This window comes from Equus caballus, chromosome 28 (assembly GCF_041296265.1).
Source record: "Equus caballus isolate H_3958 breed thoroughbred chromosome 28, TB-T2T, whole genome shotgun sequence".
Classification (NCBI taxonomy): Eukaryota; Metazoa; Chordata; class Mammalia; order Perissodactyla; family Equidae; genus Equus; species Equus caballus.
The window spans coordinates 31,928,072-31,946,501 of record NC_091711.1 but is presented as its reverse complement, the minus strand read 5'-3'; positions in this window follow the sequence as shown (position 1 = coordinate 31,946,501).

Here is an 18,430-nt window from a genome sequence, read left to right as displayed (position 1 = left end):
TGCATTTCCCTAATTATTAGCGATGTTGAGTACCTTTTCATGTACTTATTGTCCACTTGTATGTCTTCTTTGGGAAAATGTCTCTTTAGATCCTTTGCCCATTTTTTAATCAGATTTTTTTTTTGCTATTGAATTGTATGATTTCCTTATATATTTTGGATATTAACCACTTATCAGATATGTGGTTTGCAAATATTTTCTCCCATTCCATAGGTTGCCTTTTCATTTTGTTGATTATTTCTTTTGTCGTGCAGAAGCTTTTTAGTTTGATGTAGTCTCCCTTGTTTATTCTTGCTTTTGTTGCTTGTGCTTTTAGTGTCAAATCCCAAAAATTAATTGTCAAGACCAATGTCAAGGAGCTTTTTCTCTATGTTTTATTCAAGGAATTTTGTGATTTCAGGTCTCATGTTTAAGTCCTTAATCCATTTTGACTTAATTTTTGTGGATGGTGGAAGATAGGGTCCCATATCATTCTTTTGCATATGAATATCCAATTTTCCCAGTGCCATTTATCGAAGAGACTATCCTTTCGCACTGAGTATTCCTGACTCCCTTGTCAAATATTAGTTGACCATATATGTGTGGGCTCTCAGTTCTGTTCCATTGCTCTATATGTCTGTTTTTATGCCAAGAACATACTGTTTTTATTATTATAGCTTCATAACATAGTTTGAAGACAGGAAATATGATGGTCCAGCTTTGCTCTTTCCCAAGATGGCTTTGTGGGATTTATCCCTGGGAGGTAAGGATGGTTCAACATATGCAAATCAATAAATGTGACACACCACATTAATAGGATGAGAGATAAAAATCGTATGATCATCTTAACAGATGCAGAAAAAGCATTTGACAAAATTCATCATCCTATCATGATAAAAACTCTCAACAAATTGGGTATAGAAGAAACACACCTCAACATAATAAAGGCCATATATGACAAGCCCACAGCTAACATCATAGTCACTGGTGAAAAGCTGAAAGCTTTCCCTCTAAGATCAGGAACAAGACAAGTGGGCCTACTCTATTCAACATAGTACTAGAAGTCCTGGCCAAAGCAATTAGGTAAGAAAAGGAAATAAAAGACTTCCAAATTAGAAAAGAAGAAGTAAAATTATCTCTGTTTACAAATGACAGGATCTTGTATATATAAAATCCTAAAGACTTCATCAAACAACTGTTAGAACCAAAAACTTAATTCAGTAAAGTTTCAGGATTCAAAACCAATATACAGACATCAGTTGTGTTTCTATACATTAACAACAAACTATCTGAAAAAGAAATAAAGAAAACAGTGTAGTTTACAGTAGCACCAAAAATGATAAAATACTTAGGAATAAATTTAACCAAGGAACTGAAATATTTATACACTTAAAACTATCAGACATTCACGTAAGAAACTGGAGAAGACACAAATAAATGGAAAGATATCTTGTATTCATGGATCAGGAGAGTTAATATTATTAAAACATTCTTACTACCCAAAGCCATCCATAAATTCAATGCAATCTCTATCAAAATTCCAATGACATTTTTCACAGAAATAGAAAAAAACTCCTAAAATTTGGAATCACAAAAGACCCCAAATAGCTCTGGGGTTTTTAAAGCTCTCCAGATGATTCTATTGTGCAGTTAGGGCTGTGAACCACTAGGTCTTTTCATAGCTAGAATTTGGCCTTTGCCTTAGCATATCAAGCTTTCTTAACTTGACTCTTATTACATCCAGAGGTACTGAATTATTATTTCTTTGGGGAGCCAATGATAATCATACTATAGTGGCAGAGTTCATGATTCTCAGGCTTTAAAGGGCATAGAATTCATCTGGTCATCTTGTTAAAATGCAGATTCTGATTCAGTAGGTCTGGGGTGGAGCCTGAGATGCCGTGTTTCTAACAAGCTCCCAAGTGTTGTTGATGCTATGGACCTCAGACTGGAATTTAAGAAGCAAAGACCTATATCTGAAGTTTTTCTACGTTTCCTAAATTTGAAATAATATGTTTTTAATTACATAGAAAGCATAACTGAGATAGAAAATTCCTAATGAGTGCTGGAAATACAAAGACAATAAAATATGGTATGATTATCCCTGTTCAAATGATATGCTCTATTTTATGAAGGCTAGTTACTAGTAAGTTGGCTGTAAAATGAATACTTATACAACAAACCAGGTTTGGGTTACTGGTTTTCATTAGAAAAGTGGAAACACATTCTCAGGGAAGAGCTCTCCATGGAATGTCTTGAAACGACTGAGGAAGAAGAGGTTAAGAATGCAGCCACAGAGAGACAAATATAGCATAATCATTACAAGTTTTGTCTCTGGATTCAGACTCCCTAGGTTTAAAACTTCCTTCTACCATTTTCTACCTGTGTATCCTGGCCGAAGGTAATAAACTTCTCTGTTTCTTAGTTTCTTCACTTATGAAATAAAGACAATATCCTTTTCCTTGAGTTGTTGTGGAGATTAATCAAATAAATATTTGCCAGAAGCTGAGAAGAGTGTGTCCCTGGCGCACAATGTGCGATCACTAAAAGTCAGCCATGATTACCTGGCTCAGCCTGGGTATCAGCACTTTGTAAAATCGTAATGCTGTGATTTTTGTAAGTTCTCTGCTGGTTCACTCCCTCTTTGACACGGCAATCCACCCTAACTCTCCTTTATTATGGCTGCTCCTCTATCTTTCCTAGGTTTGGATTCTTCAACTCTTTGCCACATAGCTCTTCATTTAGCTACTACTATATGCCAATCGCTGTGCTAAGCACCAGGCTGCAAAAGACACATCTTCTGCTATCAAGAAACACAGGAAGGGAAGGTGAAAGAGCAGCAAGAATAATCATGATGTTTACTTGTGATTAGAGTGATCAGATAAGAATGGACAGAGGATTGGAGGGTCACAGAGCAGCTACTCATTCTACCTTATGTAATGATTGCCTTTGGCTTTCAAATTCAGAACTGCAACAATGCTTCATTATAAATGGTTGCCATTTGATCTATAAACTCCCCTTTATTTGCAGTTTTAGCTTCTGGAAAATTAAACAGCGTCACATTTTATTAATACTCTACTATTGAAGTCCCAGATTTTTAGTCTACTGAAAATTATGGACATAAGTTAATACCCACTTTCAGAGCATAATTCTATTTTCTCACTGTCATCTAAATCAAGGGTCAGCAAACTTTTTCTGTAAAGAGGCAGATGGTAAATATTTAGATGTCGTGGGCCATACATCTACTCAACTCTACCCATAGACAATCCATAAATGATTGAGCATGGCTGTGTTCCAATAAAACTTTATTTACAAAAGCAGACAGCTGGCCTACAAGGCTTGGTTTATTGACCCCCATCTAAGTGTTCATATTCACTTGACACTTTCTTCACTCAAATATTGTTGACAAAATAGTTCAGCACCTGAAAGATAAAATACTCTCACTATCTCATTTGCATTTGTTATTTTCATTTATTCATGAAATGTTTGTTTACATAAATCTATAAGATGCTTTATCCAGGAAGCAGTATTTCTAGCATTATTTTCAATACTATAATTTTGTTTAATATGTAGAACTGTTTCCTACAGTGACCAGAAAAACTGAAGAAGAAAAACTGAAAATATTTGTAAAAGAATTCATTTTTTTCTGGAAACTTAAATGAGAAAACCACAGAGAGATCACTTACCCTGACAGGCCTCAGAGAATAGCGGTTAAGAACGTGAATTTTGCTAGACCACCCAGGTCAAGTCCTGGCTCCACCATTTACTAGCCTGTAACCTTGGGCAAGTTCTTAACCATTCAGTGCCTCAATTCTTCATCTATAAAATGGGAATATTAGTATTCCTACTTCATAAGATTATGGTGGAGATTATCAAATGACTTACGTAATACGAATAGAACAGCATACGTAAAAAGCACTCAACAAATCGCTTTTGTTCCTTTCACTCCTGCACGTGAAGGGCAACCTTACCTTGTGTTTACTTTTCCTCTGCCAAGAATATACTCTGAAGATCAAAAGGACCTTCTGGGCATGCTACAATTCCATCAGCTGCAGCATAGATGTGTTGGACTCAACCTAGAAAGTCAAGATGGTCCTCAACCAAATGAAAGTGAATTTGTAATAATTCTGCTTTGACCTTGAGAAAATTTCTTAAGCTTCAGCTACACATCTTGGGGTAGTTTTCATCTACCTTGGGATTTTTCTAAGGCAGTTAAATGAAATATTGGGAGGGTCATGCATGTTAGCACAAGCCCATGTTGAGTATTTGATGGATATTCTTACAGGTTTGTTTTCATTGTTATTGTTGTTAATTTCTCTTCATTTCTACTCTCGTTATCTCTACTGAGACACATTTTGTGGTTGGAGTCAAGGCCTCTTGCATAAGCATTTGGTATCATTTAATAAAGGCCCAGAAATCCTCTCTGTATACTCTCCGATTTTCCAGCAATCACCATGCTTTGTAGACTTGAACAGGGTTAGAACATCATATGGAAAGACAGTTTTGTCCAACAGACTGTCAAAGGGCATTCCAATTTTGCCGGATAGATAGCCCTTCAATCAGATATGCGTAGTGCTTTGACAACTGTGAAGCAGGAGGCAACAGTTATGTATAAAGTACCTACTTTGTGTCTGGCAAATTCTAGGACAGCACTGTCCTATAGAACTTTCCCCAATAAAGGAAATGTTCTGTATCTGTGCTGCCCAGTACTCTAGCCACAAGCCTCGTGGTGCTATCGAGCACTTGAAATGTAGGTAGAGTAACTGGGGAAATAAAGTTTTAATTGTATCTAAGTCATTTAAATTGAATTGGCCACAGCGCAGTTAGAGGACACGTGGCATGTGTTAAAACAAAACAGCCTTGTAAGGCAAGTAGTATATGCCTGTTCCCCTTTAAAAAGAGGAGGAAATCTCAGAGAAGTTAAGGAAATTTCCAAGCATCACAGAGCTAGCAAGTGGCATATGGTCAGGCAGGATTTATACACCTCTCTCTTTCTCTCTCTCTCTTTCTGATGCCGTGCCTGGGGATTTTTCTTCCATAGCAAGCTGTATAGCACTGCATTGTAGTGTCATATTATATGTATTATATCATACTATATTACTATTATTCTTTTGAAATCCATCATTACATCAAGTAAATATTATTATATGGAGATGAAATTACTTTAACCCATTCTCTCCAGCAAAACAACGTTAGCTAACATGACTTGTATCAATGGAGAAAATTCATAATTGCCTACAGATAACTCACTTATCTTCTCCCCTTTGAAGACACTTCAGAGTAGGTCTTACCCTTGTTTTTCCATCCTGACCACTAAGACAATGGACGATGACCTCAAAAGAACAGTCAGCTATCATAGCACGCTGGTAGTTTGGGGGCAGCAGCTCATTTCTTCCAGAAAACTTATACTGAATTGATTTCCCAACACATGTTTATAGATTTGCTCTCCTGAGTTCCACACACAGAGAGCCATTTCCTTTGAACAGCTTGTCTGGTTACATCTTGTAGTAATTTATCTGCGTGCTCCCTGCCAACTGGTTCGTAGGGAAAACATGTTTGATGCATAACAATAGATCATTTGGGGATAAATCAAATTCTTAATGAAGTCTTGCTTCTCTTCAGCCAGGCATTTCGCTCAGAAGTCTCTCTTGGGCTCTAGTGACTTGAGGAAAGGGAATGTGGGTGCCCCAATCTGCGAGACAAGGAGGCGCATAGAAAGCTGATTTTCTTCAAGACAAGACTAACGACACAACATCCCTGGGGTCCCTGCTCATGGAGTCCAACTGAAACCACTGAAGTTGGATTGGAGACTAGTGCCTGGAGACAGTTCAGATTAGACCTATGTTTGGAAGAAATGAGAGATCTATTTTGCCCAAAGCCTCACACTTTCCTTGGAGGGACGCCATGGCCGCCCACACACCCTTGTCTTTCCCAGTTCCTGTAAGGAAAAAGAAAGTTACAAGGAGATAGAAAGTAACAAGAAAAGGGGGAAAGAGAGAAGAACGGACTGCACAGAAAATCTAAAAGAAAAAAGAGGAAAGAGAAATGAGGAAATAGTGGGGAGGCAGAGAGTAGGAAAAATGGAGAAAGAAAAGAAGAAATACATCCAAAATTTCCGTTAAAAATCACATGTATCATAAACATTGTTACTGATTCGTTCTAGCTGAATCCCTGTCACGTGCCAGACACCATACTAGGTGTTTCTAAACACTGCTAAGGATCAAATGAGGGTTAGAAAGCTTGAGAAAGCAGTGGTTAATCCCTGCAAAGCCCTAATTCTGAGCATCTATCCCACACATGCTACTAAGAAAGTATAGTAGGTGTCTTACAGCCATTTTACTTTGATTACGCAGAAGTGGAGGAGTCGGAGGCTGAACAGTGGGGTGGGTGGGGGGAGGAAGGATGAGAGAGTCAGAATAACTGATATAAAATTTTTAATCATATCAGCCTGTCCTCATTTCAGGACACACATCACCCTTAGACGTGATTAAACGCCAAGTAAAACACATCTTGCACTTTGAGTCTGAACTCATGAACTCCCCCCGGGAGCCCTGCAGAAGCTGGTATACGCTTTTCACAGAGTTGGGGGTGCATTTAAAGCTAGATTCTGTGATTGTTTTCTAAGGAGAAAAATGAGCTGTGCTGGTGCTTTTCTTCAGTGAATGAGGAACTCTTTCATCAAGTCAACCCCTTTCTCCAGTCTTCTTTGGCTCCCACTGCCTCTAGGATCAAGTCCAAACCCTTTGTCCTCAAATCCAAGGCCTTCCGCAGGCTGGCTCCAGACGGCCTTATCAACAGTGTTTTTCCAACACTCTCCACTGTGAACTATCAACTTCAGTGAGACTAGTCTGCTCACTCTTCCCTCCCCCCAAACACACGCATACTGCCCCTGAAAGGACAATGAACGGCTCCTTCAGCTTCCTATGCATTTGCTCCCGTGTTTCCTTTCACCTGGAATGTGCTTGCTGCCTCTCACCTACTTCTAAGTCCTATGTAAGTTTCAAAGCCCCATTGAAGGCCAGCCTCCTTGGGAAGGATTCCCTAACCACCCAAATCTACAGTGTCCTCTTCCTCCTCTGCCCCTTTATGATATCCAGTTTGGGTCCTACTGTAATGGCAGCTACGGGTTGTCATTCAATGATGCCTCAAGTCCCCGTGAAGGTGATTGTTCTCTCTGTCTGCTATGCTTCCAGTTCTCTTATATTCCTTTTTGGTTTCTTCCCTTCACATCTGTCAACATTGTCCTGTCGTCAGTGCCTCCTTGTAAACTGTTCTCCTTCTATCATCTCTCCTGCTCATTTGCTAGGAATCCAGATTACCAAGCTGCTCCCAACCCCAATTAGCGAGAATCGCTTCCTCCCCTCTCTTCCCTAAGGACTATGAGGATCAACAAGTATTTACTGTAGTGTTTATTTCACTGTGTTATTATGTTATAGCAGTTTGTGTACATTTCCTGTCTTCTCCATTACATTGTAAGCTCCTCAAGTGTAGGGATTTTGGTCATCTTTGTTTCCCTCTCGGTGCCTACCACAGTGGACCGTATACAGATGATATTCAATAAATGCTTATGAAACGTATTTTCATCATTATTGCATTTCTAAGTTATGCCTTAAATAAAGGCAAATATGCTTCATGAAGGCTTAGAGAGCCTGAAATATTTGGGGTAAGGGTCTTTTCTCCCCTGTACATAGCTCCTTCTCAGATGGACTTGTCTCTCATGGTGGAATGGCTCCTTAAGGAAATTCAGGGTGTTATTTCTCTAAGAAGAAGAATGGATATAGGACAACTGGGACAAATTTCCCTTAACTCACGGACATAAAAGGACTGAAAACCAAGTATGTCAGGTCTCACCAGAACTAGAATTGAGAATGACATACAGGGGCCAAAGCTGCACTCTTAACCTTTCAGGGCCACCTGGTGTCTTACTGATGCCTTTTTTGGTGCACAGTTTCCATTCTCCTCTCTCAATGGGCCTGTTCGACCCCACAGCTCATCACGTGGAGCTTTGGCTTTATGTGATGCTAAGTGCATTTCATAATCTCTCCACCTGTCTCCCGCACTGGCTGGCAACAGCTGCTCGGTTGTCTAATTCCAACATTCTGAGTGAAGAATGTGATTGCCTTTTCTCACTTTCCCTTGCTGGGCGAGAAGTCGTTAGCAAGCTTCAGGATGGGCCACATTTGAGTCAGGTGCCATCCCTGCTGCAGTCAGCCTCTGCTGAGAAGTGGAGGTGTTGAGGGAGAGGTACCATCATAGAAAATATGGCTGCCTAAGCCTGCCCCATCAACAGAGCTGAGGGCAGGTACAATTCCCCTTTCATTGGACTTGTCTATGAAGACAGATGCTTTCATAACAGGTAGAAAGCACAAATTCTTACAGGGGTCATACAAGCAATATAAATGAGTAAAGCAGTCTGGTGTAAAGCAATGGGAAATGGTGGCTCCAGCAACTGTTAACACAGGGGAATGTTGCCAGATCTTTCCGTTTTTAAAGAGAAGCCTTAAGTATGCATTTTGGTGTGAAGTGCCTGAGTTTTAAAACATGATGCAAGCCCAAACCAAACCTATCTGTGGGCCAAAGTAGGCCTGCAGGCTGTCAGCTTGTGGACTCCACTTTAAAAACTAATGTACAGCGCAGATCTCCTAAAAGTAAGGAAATGTCATATGAGCAACTAGCCCATTATTGTAATTCATTTCCTTTCACTATAGTTATTTGCTTATTAATCGCTTATTAGGTATCTATTGATTGACTTATTTAAGTTATTTGCTTCAGATTGTCTTGAGAGATTAGCACTTGCATTTGCATCATTTTAGAACTGCCCATCTTCTTGCCCAAGTTCATGTGATACCATCTTCAACCAGGAGAAGACAAGGCTCCAGGGGGGTTTTAGCTTGAGGCTTCATAAAACGTCACTTTGGGGAGATGATCCCTTGTTAATGAGCTTCTCCTCAGGTTTCTCAAAGACCATCCAGGCCTCTGACTTGAAGGACTATGAGCCAGCAGAGTAACCAGGAAAAACCAAACCTCATGTTTTGGGAGCCGTAGGGTAGATTTTGCAAGGTTGGTTTCAGAAGCCAGAACAATGGGCATGTTTATATGTGTGAGGAGATGGCAGATGAATGGAGAGTGGAAATATGATCACTGAGTTGACCAAGTTGTTCACAGGATTGATCATGCTTTACTGAGAAATCTCTGTGATGCCCATTAGTTAGGACAAGTCTCAGAGGCAACGAGCCTTGGTTGTCCCTCCCAATCAAGAATAAGACTACTGCATGGGGTTGTATGATGCTTAAATATTTCTCCAAGAATACGGATGTGGCCCATGGACTATTTTCTACAGAAATACCTGGTTTGGGAAGAATCAGTGTCATATCCATTTGCCAAACATTGTTTTTATACCATAGGATTGTGGAAAAAGAAATCCATGAGTGCCAGTCAAATGTCATATTGCAGAGATGAGCCTTGAGAAATGGAGCCAATGCAAACCTCACCTAAAGCATACCTGCGATTGTGGTCCTCCTCCTTCTTTCTAATATGCGCATGCGTGTTTCTGTGTGTGTGTGTGTGTGTGTGTGTGCGCGCGCGCGCCCACATGTGTGGGTTGTCTTGAAATATATTTGTATAGGAAAGAACACACATTTGTTAAGTGTACTGCTGAATAGATTATCGTAAAATGAACACATTCATATAAACACTACCCAGGCTAGGAAATAGAACACCATCAGTAGTTCAGGAGCCCCCCTAACAAGCCTCCTTCCAGATATTAGCCCCCTCTAAGTCCCCAAAGATAGTCACATCTTGATTTCTAATACCATAGATTAGTTTTGCCTGTTTTTGAACTTCATATAAAAGTCATATTATGTAAATACTTTTGTGTCTATTTGTTGCAATAGTTGATTCATTTCATTGCTGTATAATGTTCTATCACATGACTCTAACGCAATTTTTCTGTTCTACTATTGATGAAAATCTGATTTATCTCTAGTTTGAGCCATTACAAATAATGCTGCTATGAAATGCTTGTTCAGACTTTAGGTACCTTAGTGTACTAATTTCTGTTTGGTTTATATCTAGAAGCGAAATTGTTGGGTCATAGAATGGGTCTATTTGATGAGTAGATAATGTCAAATAATTGTCCAAAGTGGTTGTACCAATTTACACCAGTGCACAAGAATTCCTGTTGTGTTGCATGTCCACCAGCACTTGGTCCTGTCAACCTTTTTAACTTGAGCCATTCTGATGTATGTTTGCATGCAGCAACTGAGAGCACAGCAGTTTTTCAGTTTTATCAAATTGTGCAAACTTCTGGTTGTATGTGGATTTGTTGTCACTCAAGTATAGAATCAACATTTTGTTTTCGCTTTTACTGTAACGTTTTTAGATGACCCAAGTACAACATGTTTACACAGCATTTCAAACAAAATCCAGTAGGCCTCAACCTGAATATCTGACAAAATGAAGAACTGACGTCCATGCTCTTGCTCCTGCGCCCTCTTCCGCTCCCCGTGTTCTTCCCACGGTCTTTAAACCCTCTCGTTCTTTAAATATAAACTCTACCCTCTACCTCCCCTTCAAGCCTTCCTTGATTACACCAGCACTCATTTATTGCCTTCCCTTTGAAAGTCCTATAGCACTTCTAGTGCTTTCCAAAATTTTCTGATTTTGAGTCACCTGAAGTATTTGTTAAAATTAAAAACTTCTGGACCCTATCCTGGGGAAGGGTCTGGGAAAACTGCATGGTTTATAAGTGCTCCAATCAATTCCGATCATCAGAGGAATCTGAGGACCAGAGATGCTATAGAATTTAAGAGAAATAGGTAAAAGCAGTCCCAAGTTATGACTACTTCAGTTAGGAACAATACCTAGATACGACTGGTTACTTATTCAGCTCCACTAAATATTATCCTCCTGACATCCCCTCACCCTGCCCACCCCCAGCCCAAAATTTCAGAAGATGCAGATTCTAGAGGCTTCACCTGTTAACCAACCAGTTGGACAACTCTGTAGCGTTGCTGCTCAAAGTGTGGTCCCTGGACCAGCGGCATCAGTGCCACCTGGGAACTTGTTAGAAATGCAGAACCTCAGGCTCACTTTGGACTTACAGAATCACTATCTGAAATTTATCAAGATCCCCAAGTAATTTGTATCCACATTAAAATTGAGAAGCATTGCTTTATTATGTGAGTGTGGGGAACTTTACCAGGTGGTCTGGGGATCCTAGCACCTAAGGAATATAGAAAGGGCATGAGCTTTGGAAACAGACAGTCTTCAATGAGTCCCAGGTGACAAGGAAGTTACTTAATTTCCGTATCGTCTAGGGTCATCTGTAAAATGGAGCTAATAATCCCCACCACGCTGAGATACTTTGAGGATTGATGAAGTAAACTAAGTAAAGTACCTCTTAGTTAGTGCTCACAGTTAGTGCTCAACCATTTTGGCAATTTGCTTTGCACAGTGCCTGGCACAATGACAAGTGCTCGAAATGCTGTTACAGCAGCTGGTCTTGGAGGAGGTGGTCTAGACAATGTTGTTCTTTTTAACCTCAAGGAATTTACAGTGTAGGAGAAGGGGATGAGGCAAACACATAAAAAGTTTAAAGAAGATGAAATATTATTATGACAAAGGGATCCTTTTCCAAGTTGGAGATTCTATAAGAATTAAGATTCTAAGCATGTAAATATTAAATAAATTTCAAGGTAGAGAAACTAACATATCCAAGCACTTGGCTTATGCCAGGCATAGATTAACATTATCTCATTCCATACACCCAACTGCAAGTCAGGTAGATACTATTCAAATTGCTCCCATTTTATAAATAAAACAATTGAGCCTAAATAAGTTGCCCAAACTCACCTGAATATTAAGTGGTGGAGCCAAAATTTGATCCACTGACTCTAGAGCACAATATACTCTTAATGGTGGTGACGCTGAACAATTTTCTTCAAGTGACTTAAGATTCTTCAAAAGCTTAAGGAATCACTGTGGCTGGAGTGAGGTGTGGGACTTCAAAGAGGAGACCATGCACTGTACGGACTTGGTAGAATCAAACAGAGCAGTATTCAAGAAAGACACATGCTCATAATACTGGTAACACCTCAGATATATGCTTACGTCTTGGTTCACAAAGCGTGTTTACAAATGCTTACTCAGGGCTACCAAGATGGAATGTAAATTGCCCCTGCCTTGATGATCTTAATGTCTGTAACATCTACTTAATCCTGCAAGTACCACATGAAATTGGTATTGTCTCCATTTGGCAGATAAGGCAAAGAGACATCCAGTGGTTTGCATAAGATGATGGAAACAGTAGGTGGTGATGCCGGAATTTGAACTGAGACCCTCAGAATCTAAGTCTAAAGCAACTTTATCATTTGCTCCTTTAGGAAGATATAGAGGCTAGAGTGACCAACCGTTACAGTTTGCTTGGAATGGGAGAGTTTCCCAGGATGCAGGAGATATAGGAAAGTCCTAAGTAAGCCAGGTTAAGCTGGCCTCCCTAATAGAGACCTAAACACAAAATCCATGCTTGCAGTAAGATGCCTCCTTTGGTTGAACTGAAGAGTTTAGTGTGCTAAGGTAGAGTGTGCTGTTCTCATTAATCAGAGACCCAGTACTCCGCACCTTGCCCACCACCTGCTTCCTGCTTAGTTCCCAGAGACAGGACAGCTACAGGGACAGGCTTTCCTTCTCTGAGCACCGACTGCACTCCAAATTTTTCTTTCTGCTTGCTCGTTCCCTCAGAACTTGCTGCAGTGTGTGTGTCTGGGGTGTAGACCCGTGTTTCTCAACCTTTAGTGTACAGACAACCACTTGAGGGTCTTGTTAAAAGGCAATTCTGATCAAGTAGGGCTGAGATAAAGTCCCAGACTGCATTTCCAACAAGCTCTCTGATGCGAATGCTACTGGCTCATGGACCACACTTTGTAGAGAAAACAACATCCATTTTGACAACGGGAACAGGAGCCCTCAGTCTTACACAGTATTTAAATTGGTTGAATCCAAGAAAACAGTTGATTTCACTCTCCTCTGAGACCTGCCTCTGGTGTCTTATAAGTACAAACTCCTTCTCAGACAGATCTGGAGTCAAGCCTCCCACTCACTAACTGGGTTACCTTAGGCAAGTTATTTAATTTCTCTGAGCTACAGGTCCCTCACCTGTCAAGTCAGGCAGTTATTCCTCTCACAATCTTATTGCTATGAATAAAGATAATGTCTTTTAAGGACACACCACATTCCCAAATAAACATAGATTATCTTTACTCTTCACAAAAAGATGGTGGTTAGTGTTGCTGTCAAAAGTTTCCCTTGGTCAAAAGGATGAAATACACTTCCAAGACCCACAGGGTCATGAGTTGGGAAGGCCAAAAGTGATACCCATTTCTCAGAAATGTTTGCCTCGAAGCTCTGATGACCCGAAGAAATAAATCTCCAAATGGCAGCATTTCTAGTTTCCTTTATCTGTTTATTCAGCAAGTATTTACTAGGGCATGCAAACACAGTAATGGACAAAACAGGTGAAATTCTTGCTTTCACAGAGCTTTCTTTCTTAGCTGGAATTTAAAAGTTGCAGAAGGGGAGAGACTCTGGAAGAGAGAGAGAGAGCCTTCAAATCATATTCCAAAGTCTTCCTGAGACCCAGAAATGCATCCTGGTTCTAATATTGGGAGTGCCATTGCATAAAAAGACATCATCCTTTGATTGCCTCATGGTTTGACTACTGGATGTTCCAGTAGAGTAGTCAACAGGCTGACCTTTACTTTCTCAATAAGTTCTGATATATGTGAGGCGAATATAGCATCTTAACAATGTTGAAAAGGAGCCACTTCTAGAGAATGTTTCTTGGGAGAAAATTCTTTTCTTAGTCTTCACTGTACAACACATGTATATGGGCATGCCAGGTCATGCTGGATATGTTTCCATGTGATAAATGTCACCAAAACTAGTTGAGGTGCTAACAGGTTAGGTAAACAGTGGTATAGGCAGGGGACAGTGATGAGAACTTCTCCGCAGGGAGGTCAAGCTGCCTTGGTTCTTCTACCCCCCCACCCCCCAGGAGTTTTGGGCTTAAAAATATGACTCCCACAATGTCTTTATGGATGAGGATTGAATGATCAAATTCATGCATCACTGGCAGCAGCATAAGCGAACATCCAAAGGACTCATCCTAGCAAATAGGGAGGATCCATTTCAAGTTCTACAACTGACTAAAGCTTGGCACTCCCTCACAAATGTATTCCAGCTGGTTCTAATCCACACGAGACACGAGTGTGTGTGAGTGCGTGCGTGTGCACGTGTTTATGTGTCTGCATGTGAAAGACAATGCACTTGGTAAGCAGGAGAGCTTTATTTCATTTTCCTTTTGCTGAACAGCTATCTCCCAGGAAGGAAGATCCATTAAACATCAGAAAGCATCCTAACTCCAGGCGATCCAAGGAAATGAGGTAGGTAGCTGGCTTTTGTTTTAGGGAATTTACAGGATTATCAGATCACCTAATTAGAAGAGATTTTGTTAAGCTCTACCTGCCAACTTTTCTGTAGATAATGGTCAAGCTGTGGGGCCATGCTCTGGACCGTGAGGAAAGCAAGCAGCCATAGCCTCCTCTCAGCATGATGCATCCTCCAAGTTAGTGGAATCTAAATAAACAACCGATTTTGCTAATCTCAGAGGCCTCCCTCTGGTGCCTAATAAGTACAAGCTTCCTCTCAGCCTTTGCCTCTTCTCCGTGGCTCCCTTATGAAATGTGATGCTAGCTGTAGAGTTGGAAGGACAAAGGGACTGAGTAAGTGTAATTTATTATCCAGGATTGTTTTCAACCTTTTTCCAATTATACACATTTTTCTCTTGGCTTTGGCAGACCTGGGTTTACGAGGCTGTTCTTCTGGTCACTAATAGGCTGAAAAAATGGGCCCCAAGTATTCCTTAAGGGATGTGTTACTAGCCTTTAGAAATTTGCCTATGGCATTAGCTCTGTTGAATGCAGTTAATTAAGTGAGAAAACTAATAGTGACTCCTGCTCCCCCCCCCCACCTTTGTCAGCCCTCCCTCCTTCCACGTACACCAAGGCTTAACATGGGATCGTTTCACTTAGGGACTAGAGAGCTGTCAGATCAACAGAGATGGAAGCCCAGATTGGGTTGGAGTCCTCTCCTTGGAATTGCTTATTTGTTCTCACTTGCTGGGGAGAAAACATTGGGCTTAGGAAAGACAAATGGCCTTCACTTTAAATCTGTGGGGCAAAAAGCAAGGGGGTCAGGGACAGGGACCCTGGTTTATGCCTAGGTTGGATGGTGATTTGATGTATGACCTTGAACAGGTCACTTAGCTCTCTGTAGTTCAGGTTCCTGATCTGTAAAGGGGATGGGAAATGATACCCACCTCTTGTCTACTGGATTGGTTATGGATCGGAGGCTTGTTTCTTTATCCCTCCCGCTTACCTGTGGACATTCTCCATGATTCAGGGTGTGTGCTCCATCTTTCTATGCTGCCCCTCAGTGATCTCACTCCTTCTCATAGCTTTAGGTCCGGCATCTATGCAGGTGACCACAAAATCTGTATCACCAGCTTCGACTTCTCTCCCAAGTTCCAATCTTATAAAGCCAAAATGTCAATTGGATACCTTCTAGACGGATGCTTTGTTTATAAAATTTCCTCTTCTATCAAAACTCAACTAGGCCATGCTTCACTCTTTATTTAAAAACCACAGCCATGGCATAACAGGATGTAGGCTTTGAATTCCAATCTGCTTGTAACTCTGTGACTTGGGTGAGCCACCTGTGCACAACAAGCTTGAAATGGTAATGGTCAGGCTACCATATGGACAAATCTTGGCAGACCACCTGTTATATCATAGACATTCAATAAATAATATCATTCTTCCTATCCTTGAGCTCTTTCAGAATTTCTGTAATGCCTTTAACTCTCAGATTATCTTTGATGTCTATTACGCAAGGTTTTCAAATACAGAAAAAAGAAGTACATAAAAAGTTGACTGTCCAGGTACATTCTAGACATGGAGCCTTTGTTGTCCCAGTGAGTTCCATTTTTAATTCGGAGATAAGTTCTACTGGAGACAAGAATAACTTTAAGTTATCCTGAAACTATACGTAAGAATGCAGTGAAGTTTCTTAAGTACAGAAGAACCCTGAAAATTTTGTGATAAAACACTAGTATTAGTGCTGGTGGGAATGCAAACTGGTGCAGCCACTATGGAAAACAGTATGGAGATTCCTCAAAAAACTAAAAATAGAACTACCATACGATCCAGCCATCCCACTACTGGGTATTTATCCAAAGAGCCTGAAGTCAGCAATCCCAAAAGTCCTGTGCACCCCAATGTTTATTGCAGCACGGTTTACAATAGCCAAGACGTGGAAGCAACCTAAGTGCCCATCAACAGACTAATGGATAAAGAAGATGTGGTACATATATACAATGGAATACTACTCAGCTGCAAAACAGAACAAAATCATTCCATTTGCAATAACATGGATGGACCTTGAGAGAATTATGTTAAGTGAAATAAGCCAGCGAGAGAAAGACAATCTGTGTATGACTCCACTCATATGAGGAATTTAAAACTATGGACCAAGAACAGTTTAGTGGATACCAGGGGAAAGGTGGGGTGGGGGGTGGGCACAAAGGGTGAAGTGGTGCACCTACAACATGACTGACAAACATTAATGTACAATTGAAATTTCACAAGATTGTAACCTATCAATAACTCAATAAAAAAATAATAAAAAAATAAAAAATAAAAATAAAATTACAAACCATAAAAAACAACACACTAGTATTAGCATTTGAAAATTCATCATTCACATAAAAGCATATGGAAACTGAAAATACCATGTCCAAACTGTGGAAAACGATGCAATACAGAACCATGCAATTCTTCTTATTGACTTTGGGTAAATTTCTTATTAATTTTAAGGTGCAGTAGCGCTGGTGGTTTTATAGCTAATTAAAGCACAGTTTATATCAGCTTTTTTTCCCCAGCTTCCTCAGACCTTGTACAGTAATGGCCTCTCTTCAGAAGCTGTGCTTATACTTTTGGACACAAGATATAGTAAAAAAACAAACTAAAGACCCCCGAGGAGGGAAGTCAAGAAACTCAACATGCAGAGACAAGCAGAATTGGTCTGGAAGGCCCAGAGCAGTCACTCAAGTGTGTAAGTAAAATTTCTAATGCTCACCTGGCCTTCCGAGAGCCAGTGCTGGGGACGAATGCCTGTCCAGGTGTTGTCTGTCTTTGCTACTGTTGTTGTCGTTTTGTTGTGATTTCAGAGCTTCGCTGTTTACAGAAATTCAGTGCTCCAGCATTGACAGTAAAGCAAGTAACATCATACAATAAACATATTTCTTTCAAAGTAGGCTCTGCTCTGTGCTGTGTATGCAATATTGTAATAGAAATATAAATATTGACACGAGTGAGATTAATGAGCGCTAGTGGTATCGTAATCTTTGAAATTTCCCTATGGGAGACAGAGAAGATATAAATTACTCCTTTTTGTGCAGCTAGGAAAACAAGGAATGACCAGTTATATTCTTCACTCACAACAATGAACATTATGAGGCCTAAGTGGTACCTTGCTGGTATGATCAACCTGAGAGTCATAATTTTTCTGTAAGAAAAATACGTGGAACACACACACGAACATCCTTGCACATATATCCCTAACCAAGATATGATGGCTTCAAGGAAGAATTGATAGAATAACACAGACTTGCTTCTCTAAGGGATGAAAGATCTTTTGACACTGGAAAGTTCTAACTTTAGATCTTCTAAGCTCTGATGGGTCTAAGAGCCATTTGGCATACGGTAAATAGACTAGAACCTCTACATCGAGGAAAGAAAAATGTATTTACAGAATCTTCCATAGAGATTCTCTAGTCTCTAGCTTAACTTTGATCATCTCTCTCTGTATTAACAAAAAATGCATCCATGAAATTTATGCTAGAAATCTCCTGTTTCTCTGTCTTTTACACAGTTATCATTGCCAGTACTTTCTTATATTCTGGTGGGAGATGTTCAAAGAGTGGTTGGATATTGTACAAGTGATTCAAGCATTAAAGCTACTGGGTTTGATGAACTTGGAGGTCCTTGTCCACCGTAAGAAGCTGTGATTCTATGGCTTCCTTTACTTTTTCACTCAGCTCTGATGACAGCATTCATGCTTCCACGTTCTAGAATGTCATTCCTTTAGTAGCATGAAAAGTGGAAAACGTGTGTTTGTGTGCGTGTGTGTGTTTGTGTGAAAATCATTTAGGAGAAAAATAACAAATTTTTAGATTTTTCTAGGAAACAACTGATTAATAAACTAACTTCTCTTGGCATTAGAACATTCAACTCCACAGGACACTGTGTAAACCTATCCTTGTCAACATCACCCAGAAATCTATGTGTCCAATACAAGACAACCAGAATCAACACTTTTTGGGGGGCTTTTTTTG